The sequence below is a fragment of the Colossoma macropomum genome, unplaced genomic scaffold (assembly GCF_904425465.1).
Source record: "Colossoma macropomum unplaced genomic scaffold, Colossoma_macropomum, whole genome shotgun sequence".
Taxonomy (NCBI): domain Eukaryota; kingdom Metazoa; phylum Chordata; class Actinopteri; order Characiformes; family Serrasalmidae; genus Colossoma; species Colossoma macropomum.
In genome coordinates, this window is record NW_023494805.1 from 15,784,268 (window position 1) to 15,796,304 (window position 12,037).

Genomic DNA, 12,037 nt, shown 5'->3' on the forward strand with positions numbered 1-12,037 from the left:
TCTCAGAGCAATGGATTGACCACACCAGAGTCCAGACCTCAACATCACTCAATGTGTTTGAATTACTTTGATCGTGAGAAAATGCAACCAACTTCTAAGACTGAACATGTGTAGGTTATATAGGAAAAAATACCCTTCAGATTTGTTTGAAGTTTCCTAAAAAGAATGGAAGCTGTAGTAAAGGCAAAGAGTGGACACAATAAACACTGAAAAAATAATTTTATATTTAGTTTTTGAGGTTTTTTGTAATATTATGTTTTCTGCTTTTTTGCTGATGCTGAAAATGAACAACTGGTACTTAATGGTCGTTTTGACTGAAAATTAATTAAGTCCTCAGATATCCAAATATGACACTTTCCCTCATATAAATCTTTGTGAAAATTCAGATTGTCAAAATATTAAAGAGGAAGCATTGTGTCCCATCGAGACCGGGTCAGCAGAGGGAAAATGCATTGTCTCTTCAATGGACTTACCAAGTACTTCCTGGGGAAAAGCCTGCTCCATTCAGATACACTGTGGCCTCTTACGGCACACACTCGATTACTCTGTCTGATTACTTTTTACAATTAAACTGCTTAGACTCAGCACACACTCACACACAATGACTGATAGTGACACTTGGCCTGGTGTGAAAATCATTAGTCTAGAGAGCTTTTTATTACAGTCGGCCAGTCAATGGATGTAGTTTAATGAATGCTTGAAACCTAAAAACAGATCTACACTGTAATTTTCATTAGCTGTATTCTGCACTTTATACTGGCACATTTTACCTACTAAATATGACAGAAATTCAATATGCACATTCATTTTTATAAACATTAAAGCATGAACCTGCACCACAATCTAACCTGTCATTCATGTGAAACCATTTATATGAAATCTTATTGTAAATCTCTAGGTAAGAGAGGCTTGACTAATTCATTCATTTTTGACTGTGTTTTTTCTGTAAAAGTAATGTATTTCTTCCTTTTGAGAGAGTCTAGAACCCAATTTATTTGAACATGAGTTAAAGAGTTAAATATTGTTTAAATTTTCAATATTAAAATTATTTTTATTGTTGTTGTTCTCATTATTATTTCAATATTATTATTTATCATGCAGACATCTAAACTGATTAGATTCGTGTTAGAATATCTACTGAAAATGACCATAAAGAGTTCTAGACTGGAGTTCTAATTGTTTTTTTTCCCCTCCATCTTTTTATGTAACAGGATTAGACAGATGGTGTTCGGATAACAGTGCCCTTGCATCACATTCAGAGCAGCAGTTTAGGTTTTTTTCGTCACCCTTCATCCTTTATCATTTTAACCACTCAGCAGCGTAAGCAGTGCCCGTCAATGAAAAGTGAGCGAGAAAGCAGTGCATTAATCACGCGCTGCGACTCGGACCCTCATAGACCGTTTCCCACCAACCATGTCCGATCCTGAATGAATCGCTCTTTATGATCCGGTTCTTTTTCAACAAATGACTCACCAAACCGCTTCACCGGGCCGAATGAATCAAACTACTTCGAACGTGTTCGTACATGTTATACACTGAAGACGTCTAACAAAAAACTGAATCATAATCTTTCACAGTTTTGTTTAGAGGAATAAACACACCACTATGTAAGAACGTGTTCTCGTAGCTGACCTCTCTCTGTTCTGTGTTTGTGTTTTGTGTATACAGAGCCAGCACCCCATTAGTGACAGTCATGTTGTTAGGAGGGCCGTCTCTTGCTATAAGCGTTATAAGCAGTTGCTTAGGATCTCCAAGTCACTGGGGGGTCTTTACCATGTCACCATCAGAGGAAAATAGTTTCAAAAAATAAGACGTCACACTGCCATTTTAAAGCCGCTTGATGAGCTCGTGCATATAGTAACATCTTTATACCTAGTTTTACTGTGTTTACCTCACAATTTAATCATTGTTCCCTGATTCTGAAACGATGATTCTTTTTCATTCTTGCATACAAAATGACATAACCAATTTGTGTGGGGGTCCCAATTAAGGTTAGGGCTCCTGCGTGTCCAGAAACTGCCCTCGTGAGGCCACATGAAGGAGGTGAGAATGAAGCTGAACTTGTGAATCAACGCATTAAGTGACACGATTTGATTCATTGAGTTGGACACTTATGAAGAATCGGTTCAGTGGCTGAACTGAACTTCCATCGGTGTTTCCAGAACAGCTGTAACACATGTAAACTGCGGACCGAGCGCCACTAAACCGTAAACTGACTCCTCCCCTCTGCCGGAGCAGCGCGAGTCGAGTCACTGCTACCTCCTGTGAGCTCCGCGAGTCCCAGCCTTGTGTTGTTGTGCGCGAGACTGCAGTAAACAGCGCGCGCTCGCACCAGGGAGGAGGAGGACGGGGGGCGGGGCTTCAGCTCCGCGCACTGAACGTTGCTAATCCCGAGTTTCAGGTGGCCGCAGTCAGAGAGAGCTCGAGCTCCCGGGACAACACGAACCAGAAAAGTAACGTCCTGGTCAGCCAATGCGTGACAGTTGTGAGGAAAAAGCGCGAGACGCGGGAGGAGAATGAGAGAAGAGACCACTTCAGCGTGAAAGAGGGACCGTTTAACGTTTGAACGACTTTTCATTAACGCGCTCACTCTCGTGAAGACTCGCGTCTTCCGCCTCGGACTCCTCACTGTTCACTTCAGCCGACGACAAACTCCACACTGTGGACGCGTTTTGGAGTAATTTGTGATTCATTAACGCTGCAAAGAGGCAGGATTGTTGGAGAACTGCTTCTTACAGCCTTCATATGGTGAGTAATACACCTTGCCGTGTCTGTTTGCTTTGTTTTGAGCAAAGTTTCTCTGCCATTTTGCAGTCGCCAGTGCGCATGTGGAGGAAATCTACCTGATTCAGGTAAAACACGGAGGTAGCCTCAACATCCGTGAGCAGACAGAGTGAGATCGTTCACCACAGACGTGCTATTAAAATACAGTGTTTAGGGTTTTCCCCTCTCAAATCTTCAAATCTGTGACCGATAAAGATTAGCTACCCCTTACACACGCGTTTATTTGTTCTTGTCAAATATAAAAACATTAAAGCTCAGGGTTTCTTAGCTCGTGTAGCTTGCCTTCAACGTGAGGAACGTGAGGTGTTAAAAACATGGATAAAAAAGTACATTTCAGTATTAGGTCGTATATCTGTCGTCCAGCGTTTCTTTTTCCTGTGTTCTGAGGTGTTAAGTGTCTAGAAAGGTGTTTTGGGCACAAGTTGTTGTAGGCTTTGTTCGTTTTAATTCAGTGAAACTCACGTCGATACTCCACCTAGTATGCGGCAGTGTGCACGGCCGAGAATTTCGAAACGCAGGTGGCTTTTTTTTCCTCGAAGTTTTACCTCAGACTGCAATGGCGCTGGTGTCCTGTTCCCATTTACTTCGTCAGATGATGTTTACATACTGGACCAGGAACCAGTGTGTACCTCTTAAATAGGTAGAAATGAGTACTTTAGTAAGTTTACTGAGTTTACTGAGGAGTTCATCTTCTGTAAGTACTGATTATTCCTTTAGGATGGGGCTTTTATCTACTAAAAGGGTGTCAGAAAGTTCGCAGGTCAGGGTTATTTACATTTCACTTCACACCCTGGCGCAGGCTGTAAGGCTGATGAAGCAGCCCACAGTGCAGAGCTGGTAATATAGCTGAATTATCATAATTTGGTTTTTCCCACATTAACCGCTAGATTAAGAGTTGTGTTGGCAGTCTCTGGTTTTATAGCAAGTGTCACAATTTAGCATATTATATTTTAAAGGGCCCACATAATGGAAAACTAACATTTTTGAAAATAAAAGCGTTTGATGCATTGTGCACACATTTGTCGAAGTTTCAAAACACACCATTCACTTCCCGCTCTTACAGTCCATATATGGAAACTAAGCTGTAAAACAGCCCAGGCTGAATTCATTGTTTTTCTATGATGTGATAAAAAAACAAAACATTTACATATCATCGCTGTCCAAAGAAAAACATGTATATCCATTTTTGTCAATTTTTGTTTTTCTACAACATTTGAACACAGCAGTTCTCCTTCACATTGTGTGAAAGTCATGATGATTGGACCAATGGAAATACCCCAAAATCAATTAGAATAAAATCTCTTTGCATTAACTTGCATTAAAGTTAAGGGAGTTTTTGCCTTCTCCTGTAAAATTACCATTTTCAATATACTTGTTTTTCTTGGACAGCAAAGATATATCTCCCTATTCAGCAGACAGCAGTTTAGCATCGCCCATTCACAGTGAATTTATAAGGAGTGTATCAGCCAAGACTGCTTTCTGGACAAAGCACAGTATGGGGCAGCCAATTGCAACAGAAGTCTTTTACACATATCAATCTTAAAGGTACACTAACATAAACAGCCTGTTTAAATCTAAGGGATAAAGAGAATTTGAAAAATGGTCATGTATAAATGAATTAAGGCTGTTTTTGGTACATAAAACCACACAGCAAGAAAATTGTAAGATATGGGCCTTTTAATGCTAAAATAAAATAATGGTGCAAAAGGCCAAAGTAACATACTGGGAATATACATTTTTCCTAAATTTAGCTGTTTGCTGCTGTTTGCTTATGTTGATCAGATTGCAGAATATTTTTAATAACTTTATTCTGCTATTAAGTCCTTCTCAGTATTTGTATCAGCCTTACAGATCACTTCATTGTTGAGACCTGAGCTATAATACAGCTGCTGGAGAGCAGTGCTAATGTTCTGTTCAGTAAAGGGAAGATGGTCATAGAGTTTGTTGTGAAATGTCACGTCTACTTTTACCCTCTCACATGCCTGCATCTTCAGCATGCTCAGCTTAAAGAACATTACAGAATTGGTCAGAATGTTGAAGAACCGGCTGATGGGTGCCACGCCACGACCATCCGATTCAGGATTAGCTTTGTGTTTTTTTTACCTCTGCCACGGTTAGAGACTATGAGAATATCTGTGCACTCCCATGATGACAGCACGTTTCCTTGTGGAAATGAATGAAATAGTTTAGTGAGGAGGGTATTTTTCCTCTTTTTTGTGGGGCTGGTGCCAGTTCTGCTGTTGTTGAGCACAGAATGTAGCTGGGCAGTGCAGCTTTTGTTTTTGAATTTGTTCTTATCTAACAGTGACATAACACACACAGGCACCTGATGTTTGAGATTGCGTGTGTGTGTGAGTGAGTGAGTCAGAGAGGACATGATTGTGCGTTTTAAATTTTTTTCTTAACAATGTTTGTCCCCTGTAAGGATTAGGAAAAGGGGTACAGTCCATATTTAACAGCTCCCTTAATTTCATTTAGGCCTCTCAAAGTCATGTAGTTAACCACCATACAAATAATTGCCATTAATTCATTTTGAATATAAGATACTGTTTGAGCATAAGCTTAAAGCGGCAAATTAGCTGATTACTTATCAGTTTATCAGAACAGATGACAGACACAGCTCGAGCTCAAATATACAAGCCTTACTCATTACTGTGTCATAACACCAAGTCAGCTGTTGGAAACGCTGTTTTTGTATTATGAGTCTCAACGAATGCTTTTTTTGCTCTCTTTTATTTATGTGCATTTATCTCAGCCCAACACTTGAAAACACACCCTATTCACTATAGCAACTATAGCAAAATAACTGATGAGTTCAAATAATTCTCATAACGATACAGTGATATTAATTATATGCTCAAATAAAAGATACCTTACTTTTACTGCTGAATGTTGACACTGCATGGATTTTAAAAGTTTGAATGGCTCCGTCCTCTTTGAGTGACCCAAGGAAACATTTCTGTTCTGTTGTGACTGACATTTCTGAAGTTGTTCAGATGTTTTCTGCTTTTGCGAAGTGTTTTCTACAAGCGTCTACAAATTCGAAGCGCATTTTATTATTTTGCAGAACTGTTGTAAAGGGCAGTGCATATGCTGTCATTTTCATTAAAGTGGTTTCCGTGTTTGCAGCTTGTCTATTATTTGCTGTTCTTTGGGTCTTCTCAGCTACTGTAGATCTGGGCAGTTTGACGATATTTATCACTATTGTAATAAATTACATCACAATATGTCACAGTGCACTTTTCTGAGCATATCATCAATATTTAAGAACACTTCCCAACTGCGTGTTTAGAAGGAGAGCATAATTTGTTCTTTTTAATTAGATTTAAAGCAGCTCAGTATGTTAAATGTCAAACACAAATCATGTATGCATAATTTTTGATTATTTTTTAAATGTGGCATTGCTTTGTCTTTTCCAACTTAGCAGATGTCAGAAAAAATATATTGTGACATTGTTTATTGTGAAATTACATTTTTGCCGTATCACCCACCTCCAGTAAGGAAGTTTAACTACTAATAAAAAATAATCTCCTAATGGGGTACGGCTTTAAAAAGATCTGTTTGAAGGAAGGAGCGTAGAGGTCATTATGACTAAGAGAATTTCTAACAGCTAAGAAATGAAAAACGTCTACTTCCTAGGAAGAGGAACCATAAAGGATAAGCTGAGCAAATGTTTAAATCTCATGAATCAGTTAATAATGAAAGGAAAGAAAAGTTGTTGGCTACATTGTTACTCTGACATTTATTGGCAAGCTACACGGAAGCGAGGATACGTTTAGGAAGTGGCTTGCCGCTTTTAAGAGGCGATATTCCACCTCAGCTGATTCCTTGAAAATGTGATAGGAAATGTTCTGTCATGCATTTTCCTACTGCTGCTGAGATTGAGTGTGTGTAAGAATGAAGCTGAGAACTGGGTGTGTGTGCATTCCAGCTGTAGATGTGGTGATGTGAAGCAAGAGTGTGTGTTTTGTACGTGTGTGTGCAACCTGTTCTGTCTCGGACTAAAAGTGCTGACCGCATGCTGGAACACAGTGCGCAGGCAACAGGAAGTCCACACAGGAAACGGCCGCTGCATTGTTGCTGGAAGCCAAAACGTCCTGCTCCAGCCCGTCGGGAATTTTGCCGCTCCTTTAGTGTTGTTTCAGAGTTTCGGGAGCGTGTCACATTTCGCCCCCACACACTCACTCACAGGCGCTAAACGTGCCTTCACTCTTTTTTCCTCCTGAGTTTGTGAGAGAGCAAATAAGAGGAGGATGTTTTTTCAGAGAGCAGCAGTATGTGTCTTGGCTTTCACCACAATAGAGTGTTGCTTCCTATGCTTCTTGCATTAATATTTTATTAGTGTATAAATACAGAAGGTCCTATTGTTCTTTTTTGGTTTATATTGTTTATAGCAAGCCCACCCGCTCTTTGCTTTTGTGAACTTGACGTGTTAATTATGTTTCCATACCCAGCTGTCATTTTGTAAGAGGATAGGAGTTTTTAAGAAGATGACATGCTTTACAACCTCCTTCTTCCACTTGTGTATCAAAATGTGCAGTTCCCATGTTTTTGGGCAACAGTGGGAAATTGTCATTCGATACAAATTCACTAGGGCAGCTCTGATCATTCATTTTTATGGCCTTAAGCGTAACCCTAGATTTTTTTTTTACAGCTAAATTGTGTAATGGCTGATTTTTTTCATTTGTTAGCTTTCTAATAAAGTTCACACTGTGTGGGGTAAATGAACAAATGAGCACATTTCTTGTAATTTCTACTTGTAAAACTGTATATAAACAACAGTTGCTCTTTAATGGGCCAAACTGTCATTTTTTTTTTTTTTCAATTTTATATCAGTTGTCTGTTTAAATAACAGAGCTGCATCAAAAGTAAGAGGCATCTGTTTAGAACAGTGAGTCATGTATAACTATGCAACAATGTTTTGGTACAGTAATGGCAGCAACACTCAAATACGGTGTGAGTGCACTTACCTGCTTCCTGTTATTTACATCATAAAATTGCAAAAATAATCTGCCAAAATAAAAATAATAAATTGACTGATGTGCAGTTTTGTATTTTGAGTAAAATTCTGAAAATTTTGAAATGTGCATCTTTAAAACAAGATTCTGACTGTGCATCTCTAAAATTTACACCTAAATACACTTTTAGACCAGGATATCCACAGCTTGTAATGAGACGTGTAGTGCGTTTCTTTCATGCACATCAGTGTTAGAAGTTAAAAGTAAGATTGTCAAACTACTAAAATAATGAATCATGATTAATTATATTATTTTAATCTAATCTGTCTTTTTTACTTTAATTCTGCCATAATTTTTTCCCCATTTAAAACGGTGTCTTTTGTTGTAGCTGTATGATTTGACAAAATAAACTCATCAGGATGTATTATTACTTTATCTCATAACATTACTTTCATCTGGATTCATTCATGTAAACATGAAACATGAAAACATAAAAAGTTTTCTTCACCATGTGAGTTACTGGGTTTCAGGTTGGGACTACAGGTTGTTCGAGGTGTCAAACTAAAAATGTGATAATTGTGCTAATAAAATTAGTGCTGTAATACTTCATCAAGTATTAAATTAAGGTTGTAAACTTAATATTATTAACTATTAACTATTAACTCAGTGGAGATCTGTCACTCATAAACTATTTGTTTTATTATTACTGGCCTTAACGGAAACATTTCCCAAGTAAAATTTTGCAAAAGAAGTGTTTCTAAGGTATTACTGATGGTTTTGACATTAGAACAGGCAGCTCTATCATTCTTAATTAGACAATTCATCATGCTCTTGAAATTAATTAAATGAGCACTGATGACTACGTTCCACGTTCTGTGTATTGATGATTTCAGTTCATAATATATGCTGAGTATGAGCTAGTAGAGGGTACATTCGTTGCGTTTGGCTGTTTGGCTGCACCTAATGAACATTTAATTCAACTAAATAAAATTCTGCTATTTGTCACTTGGAAGTTCTCAGAGCAGCTCATCAGGTAGAAATAATTTCTTCCAGAGAAAGTAAAGGAAGCAGCAGGATGCTGCCCTCAAGGATTGGAGTTGTGTAACTGTGCTGTTTGTTCAGCTGTTCCAATGTGACATTAACAGCTTTTCAGACATAATAGCAAAATGACTTAATTATAAAATCCCTTAAAGGAAGACAAGAAGTGCTTTTTAGGTGAAATGAGTCTTCAGAGTCGTTTTTTCATTAACTAGCATGTTTATCCCTCAGCAGTGGAATTTCTCTGTGTAATGATCAAAGGCGTAGACTGCAGGAAATGATGTCACCTGCAGGCCTGACTTCTGTAGGAAGGGTGCGGACAGACTTGTTCGGGTTAAGCGAGGCCTGATACGGTGACATCATCTGGTCTGACTGCTTGGAGTTGCAGCGGTAGTAAGGTGAGGCACTGCATGGTCAGAAAACCTGTATATCTGACTGTTAGTTTGTGGCAGAAAACAAAGTAAGAAAAAGACGTGGTGTTTAATTGTGATACATTGATAATATTGCAAGGAGTGTATTTGCACATTTAGTCTGAATGTTGTTTGTTTTATAAGGCTTCATAAATACTGATTCAGACTGATTGTCTGAAGTCTACGAAAGAAAAGTAAATGAATTAACGAAGTAATCCACAGTTACATAACAACTGATCTTATTCTTTGCACTTATTGGCCATGAGTTCTAGACAGATGACGTTTAATCCTAAACTTTCAATCCTATCACTTTGCACACTGCAGTCCAAGACTAGGCTTAATCAGAGAAGTTGTTTAATCCAGTCTTACCAAATACAGTCACATGAGCTTCTCTTTTGCTGTTGATTTTCTGAAGGCTGTAGTCTCACACAGTGTATTTGCCACATGCTTTCTCTTGGTCTCCCATATTTTTCCTTACCGGCCAGGTCTGTCATACTGGAATGACTGTAATCCCCAGCTGAAGATTTGAGAAGAGAATTGTTTTCACTATCAGTGCTGTGCTACATTTCCCACGCTCATAGTGAATCATCACCTGACTGTAGTAGCCATCGTTTGCTCCCTGATGTCTTCTTCCTATGGACAGAGAAAAGGCTGAGTGCAGGGATTATTGTAGGCAAACAGTGGCTCAAAGACAGTCTGTTGTAAGCTGTATTTAATTGACTGAAGTAATTTAATATCAAATGACAAAATTTTCTGCCAAATATTGACAGTTCAGTGAGTTCTTGTTTAAAAAAAACCCCAAAAAAACAGAATTTCGTCCTTTGGTCCTAATCAGAGCTTAGGTACTGCGGTATCAGCTCTCATCCACGCTTCCAGTATTGGTTAATTTAAACGGTTTGTGGAGGGTAAATCCTAGTGCTGAACGATTTGGGGAAAATGTCTAATTGTGATTTTTCTGAGCCAGATTGCAATTCCGAGTTTAAATGTGATTATTTTCTGTAAATTAAGCTCCATAATTAAAAAATCAATATTATAAAATGTATAATTATTAATTATTTAATTATGAATCTTAATTTATAATTAGTAATTATAAAATGTGTAATTAAATAATTAAGCATAATTAAAATCATAGCTCTTGCTTTTTATAAACTGCACTCTTCAAATTGCAAATTTAATATAAAAAAATGAATTGTTCAGCCCTGGTAGATCCTGCTCCAATCAGCAGTTTTCAGAAATAATTATTCTCACCATTTCAGATTTACTTAATACTTTTAGGAAATTATGTCTTTGTGAGTAAGTGTGCACAGGTCTGGATCTTCAGAACACATATATTTAACAGAAAATTGCACAAGAACCTTAACAATTAAGTTTTACTTTTACTTTTTTCTAATTTACTAATTTACTTTTTTTCTCAGTATTTAGTCCTTCTATTCTTTTTGGGAGAGTTACTTTCGATTTTTCAAAGAAATCTGCACAAAGGTTTTTCCACATCTCCAAAGTTCAGTATTTAAAGTTGGTTGCATTTTCTGCTTATCACGATCCAAGTAATTACAGTTATAAATTTAGACTCATCAGTCCATAAAACCTTACTCCACATAACACATGTCCACTTTCAGTGTTCTAGTGCAAAATTCATTTTCTCAGTAACGGCTTCTTGACAGCTACGCATCTTCTCACAGGGGAAGGAATGACAAAAGCTGTCCCATTTTCTCTATATCTTTTAGTATTTTAAACAGTTTTGGAAAGTCTTGTTTTTTTCATTTGTATCCCTGTTTCCAAAAAAATTGGGATGCTGTGCAAAATGTAAATAAAACAATGCAATGATATGCAAATGATTTAAACCCTATATTTCTTTGAAAATTGTACAAAGGCAACATATCAAATGTTGAAAGTGAGAAATTATGTTTTTTGAAAATATGTGCCCATTTTGAATTTGATGCCAACAATACGTTTCAGAAAAACTGGGACAGAGCATGGTACAACACTCTGTAGACGTTTCTGGATGCTGTTTATATATGCTTTTTTCTTTGCTTGGTAGAGTTTTAACTTGCGTTTATGGATGCAGTGACGAACTTTATTCAGACAGTGGTCTTCAGAAGTGTTTCTGAGCCCATGCAGTGGTTTCCACTACAGAATTATGTCTGTTTTTAATGCAGTGCTGCCTCAGGGCCCAAAGATCATGGCCTGCCAATATTGGTTTTTGGCCTTGTGTCTTACATACAGAGATTTCTCTGGATTCTCTGAATCTTTTAATGTTATGTACCGTAGACAATGAAAAGCTAAAGTTCTTTGCTATTTTATGCTGAGAAACATTATACTTGAATTGTTGCACTGGTCTTTCACAGAGTGGTGAACCCCTCCTCATCTTTACTTCTGAAAGACTCAGCCTCTCTGGGATGCTCATTTTATACCCAATCATGTTACTGCCCTGTTGCCATGTTCTATTTAGATTTTGCACAGCGTCCCAACTTTTTTGGAAATTAGGTTATAATTTCTGTTGACTTCCCTCTTGCTTATGCCATTGGATTAGTATCTGATCTCAGAAATATCTCCTTTAGCCATTTTAGATGCACATGAAAAATAAATTTGCAAGGCAGCTAAGGTGTGTTTGGGTAGTTGCTTGTGTGAATGTTACTGTGTCTTTGAAGATAACTATGTCACACAATTGTAATTTGATTTTAAGATTGGAAGTATGGAAGAGTTAAAGTGGCAGAGTGCACAAAAGTAAAGAGTGGATCAATTAAGTACTCAGATTTGAGATAGTTAATGTTGAAGGCTTTATGTAATTTTCTGCTTAAAATTTCTGCTTTTACTGATTTTCATTTCTAAAAAAAATAACTTGTATGT

General features: G+C 37.6%; 1 protein-coding gene across 1 annotated transcript in view; it reads left to right on the top strand.

The window, feature by feature from the left end:
• The first annotated feature begins 2,329 nt into the window (after window positions 1-2,329).
• Window positions 2,330-12,037, top strand: part of LOC118825452 (inactive ubiquitin carboxyl-terminal hydrolase 53) — a 54,883-nt gene continuing 45,175 nt past the window's right edge. The window contains 1 exon segment of the mRNA XM_036596043.1: window positions 2,330-2,748. The gene's annotated coding sequence lies outside the window, so the exon portion shown is untranslated.